General features: G+C 45.7%; 1 long non-coding RNA gene across 1 annotated transcript in view; it reads right to left on the reverse strand.

Annotated features, from left to right (window-relative positions):
- Nucleotides 1-4,335, reverse strand: part of LOC119618034 — an 11,011-nt gene that overhangs the window by 5,942 nt on the left and 734 nt on the right. The window lies entirely within an intron of this gene.

Genomic DNA, 4,335 nt, shown 5'->3' on the forward strand with positions numbered 1-4,335 from the left:
CTCACCTCCCAATGCCGACGACTGTCCTCACCGGCCAAAACGACCAAGGAAGAGGATGTACAATGAGTCTGTGGAAACTATAGGGGCTGAAAATGGCTATCTGATCGTCAGTCATCACACAAACAACTGTTTTTACAGGTTGTCTGCCAAGATCTGAGCGATCCGAGCTCCGGTGGAAATCAGAAGCAGCATGAGGACTCTGTCAGACAGACCATCACCAGCCAGGTACGCTCTTTTTACCCACCTAGGGCTGGTCAGAGGAAATGGGGGAGTTTATGATGTCATAAAAAAGTGCCAGCAGAGAGGTGCCGGAGCACAGGTTGTCTCTAGAGATGGAGCCATAAAAGGCTCCCGCAGCTTCCGCTCCCTTCCCTCTGACCCCCACCCCCCACCACCCCGACATGATGACAGAAGAGTGAGCCGAGATATGCAGCACAGGCTGAAAACACGAGGTAAGGGGTGGACAATGAGCGGACAATGACGGGTAAAGACGCTGGTTAGCACTGTCACAAAAATATACTCCAATATTTGTGGGACTGAGATTTACCATATTTTTAGAGTGTACCGAGGAGCATTTCAGTGCAGATTTCAGTCAGATTTTACTTGAGAAGTACAAATGGGTACAAAATCTTGCATTAAAACAAGAACTCTGGACCCAGAGAGACTTAAATCAAACACGGTGTATAAATTATATCCAGAAAAGTTCATTTCAGATATTTACTTCTAATAAGGTTAAGCATTTAATGTATTGCTTCTCTTGAAAATGCTGAGTTTGTTCCAATTCCACAATTTTAAAAATACAATAACGTGATTTATTTTATTCTTAAAAATAAAAAAACAAAACAATGTAGGTATCTCCGTTAACAGAGCTCTGCTTCATTAACGGATCTGATTTCTCAACTCCTTTATTTCCAACTCTCTATTTCTCAGCTCAGACAATGTCATATACACATGTCAACATAGGAAATGTATTTAAGAAGTGACGCGCCATCTGTCAGCTCAGACCAAACAGGTGTAGGGAGGAGAAAGCTGATATTCCTTCTTTGTAGATGTAAAGAATGCCGCTTCTCTCCCCCTTACACACAGCACTGATTCGTCTACAAAGGGCAGGAGACATACTCTTACCATCTTGGCGCTTGTTTTGTTTTTCGTTTTTTTGAAAAAGAGAGAGGTTGTGGCTATTTGCTCTACAGCCTCACTAAGGAGGTTTCCCATTGTAAACAGGAGTGTCTGCACAGCCCCGTTTCCTTTCATCCCTTTACTCGAGGCACGCTGCCTTTTGTCTCGCCGAGGACAGAACAACCGGCCCGCCGGCTACGCTACACTGGTCAAATACCTGGGAACTACCACGGGCCTGCTGGGAAAAAACAACAAGGGGAAGAGGAGGAAGAGCGACAGAAAGAGAGGGACGGGAGGGCGGCAAGCATCAGATCGTTAACGGAGACAAAATGTTGAGTAAAACTGGTGATTAAAAGTCAAAAGAAAGAAAGACAGGGCTGTGAAAAGTTAGTGCAAGAGTGAAAAAGAAATAAATGGCCACCTGTTTTTAATGTCTTCTTTCTAAAGGTAGTAACTCCATGTGTGCAGCTGTGGTTTAAGACATCAGCTCTTTTTTTTTTTTCCTCTTTCTTTCTATTCTGCTCTTTCATGCCAGCTCAGCAGAATAAAGGGAGTTTCTGTATTCGATAAAACGTACGAGGCTGAATAAATTCAGGCCCTCCCCACAGCCGTCCACAGCCGGCTGAATGTAAAGCTGTACGTTCCAATCCACACGGCAACCAGACCTCGCTGTCACACCTCATAAAGCAAAGCTCAAGCTGCAGGGTTGAGTTTAAAGTCAAGGGGTGGGGGGGGGGGGAGATAAGGCAAAATAAGGACAAATAAGGAAGAAAATAAAGGATAAAAAAGAGTGAAAGAGCTCTCAACAAAAGCCTCCAGGGCAAAGCTCGGATGGCGTGTCTTTCAGTAACACAAACAAACAAAGAAATACTTTAAACTGCAAAAAAAATAAAAATACAGAAAGCACACAAGAAAGTGAAAAATGCCACTAAGGAATTGTTAAGGCCACAATCTTCAATCCGCTCTGCTAATTCTTCCAGTCTTTGCTTAGCTGCGTAGAGAGAGAGAGAGAGAGAGAGAGGCACAAACCCACAAGTTTATTTTCAAATTGTCCGCAAAGAATGCCTGTCATTTCCTGACGTTTCCCACTTCCATATGAAAGCCTCCTTTCCTTTATGAACAATGGGAAAGATTCCAAAATTTCCACGGGGAGCCTTCGTGCACGGCGATACAATAAGGGAGCATGTTGTGACAGACTCGAGACGGGCTGTTTTCCCTCAGCTGTGACGAGATGGGGGCTGGTTCGTGTGGCAACCAGTTTTTTTTTTTTTTTTTGATAACAAAAGCAACCCAGCGGCCTCGGCGCAGGAAGTCCAACTTTAAACCTTTACACTCACTGAAATGTTGGGATTTCTACTTTTGCTACTGGCAAACCAAGTTTTCTTGAACGCATTTAAAGAGAGACAGACTCTGCAATCATTTCGAAACGAGCTGAAAGAGTCTGTTCGGTCCTAAAGTGCAACGAGTTCAAATGTCATGTGCTCCTGAAACGGCCAATAGGCTCTTGAAAGCCACCTGGCTTCAGCCAAGCAGACCCGAGGCCTTGGCGAGACGAGAGGTCAGAGGTCAACCACTCATCTAGATAGGCAGTATGTCGCAATGCCCCAGGCAGGGGCCAGGGGTCTCCATTACCTAACCTTTTCCATTTACCCATGGCTGAGCAGGGGGGGCACAAACACGCCACGCTGCTCACACAGGTTCCTGCTGATGTGAACTCACTCAGGCCTCAACTTCCCATTTAGCCGGGAGACACGTGAGCTCGACTGAATCCTGCCGAATCCCAAGAGCGAGGCGGGAATTAAACAATTATCTGCAACATTTGCGCAGAGAATCAGAAATTAAAGTGGGCGCGTGTGGCATTTCACCGGCTAGTCACAGACAAGACGCGAACTACTGCGATTTTAGTTCGGAATCCAAACCGTGGGGTATAAAAGGGAGGAACGTCTCTGCTCTGATAGCAGGTTGCTATCAGAGTCTCGACTTAATTGCAGGTTGCAGCTGATGAACCTCATCACATGCGATAATGGGCTACACGTGAGCGTAGCTTCAGCTGGAGACGAGGCAGGCCAACATCCTGACACTCCTCTGTCCACATCGCAGCAGCAGCAGCAGGAAGCCACGGGCTCGGCTCTGTCCACGCATCCCTCCCTGATGACTCGGTAAGATCAGCTGTAAACTGAATTAAACAGAAGAGCGCTCAGACATTTGCTGCTCTTTACTGTGTGGGAACGGGGGTGTCTCCTTCACGAGGGGCAAAGCTAAAGTGAATTATTTGTAACTCAGCCCTGAGAGGGAGGGCAGATCACATCCATCATGGACTGTTGCTCTGCAGAGATGGACTCTGATTTTTCAAGTTCAAATACAATGAAACTACAGTCCATGTTGGTTGTTTTTATTATTATTATTATTATTTTGTTGTTGTTGTTGCTCCATCACAAAGAAAAAAATAGGCATAAATTTGCCATTTAAAAAAAAAAGAAAGAAAGAAAGTGCAGTGCACATTCCTGTAAGTGCAGTGCTGCTCTAAGCGTCTAGACTCAATACATCCAGATGGCTGAAGAATTTATGGAGACTGCCTCATTAACCTTAGGGCATATTTAGTGCTTGGCACTGCACATCAGGAGACGGAGGGGCGCGTTTTCAACAATCTGGAGACTCCAGAGCCACACTGGGACCACTTCTCTCCTTTACCCTGCTGCTCCTGATGAGGTTCGTTTCTGGTGTGTGTGTGTGTGTGTGTGTGTGTGTGTGTGTGTGTGTGTGTGTATGCATCCTCTCAGAGTGCCCACCCTGAAAATGGCAGTCTGGCTGGGTTTTTTTTTTTTTTTCGCCATGTGCCGAAGGCTCAGAATCCGGGAGGAAGTCAGATGCGCAAAGACCCTTTTTTCCTCCCAACAAATTCATGAAGCGCAAAGCCCTCCTTCTAATCTACCTGCTACCAGAGCCCTTCGTTTTGGAAAATAAAAAAAAACCCGCAACAGATCTATATTAGCATCTCCCCTCTGAACGTAGCACGTTTTTGAGCTGCACCACTTTTTGCTCCACTCACTCGTTTTCCGGCCGCGTTACGCACCGATCCACCCGGGCGGATCATGAGTCAGGGCTCGGCGAGAAGAGCCCGAATCCCTGCTGTCTTTCTTTTTCTGTTATTAATTTTAATTTTTTTTTAAATTATTTTCTTCCTTCCCACCCTGCTCTTCAGGTAGTCTTTTTTTT

This window comes from Kryptolebias marmoratus, linkage group LG20 (genome assembly GCF_001649575.2).
Source record: "Kryptolebias marmoratus isolate JLee-2015 linkage group LG20, ASM164957v2, whole genome shotgun sequence".
Lineage (NCBI taxonomy): Eukaryota > Metazoa > Chordata > Actinopteri > Cyprinodontiformes > Rivulidae > Kryptolebias > Kryptolebias marmoratus.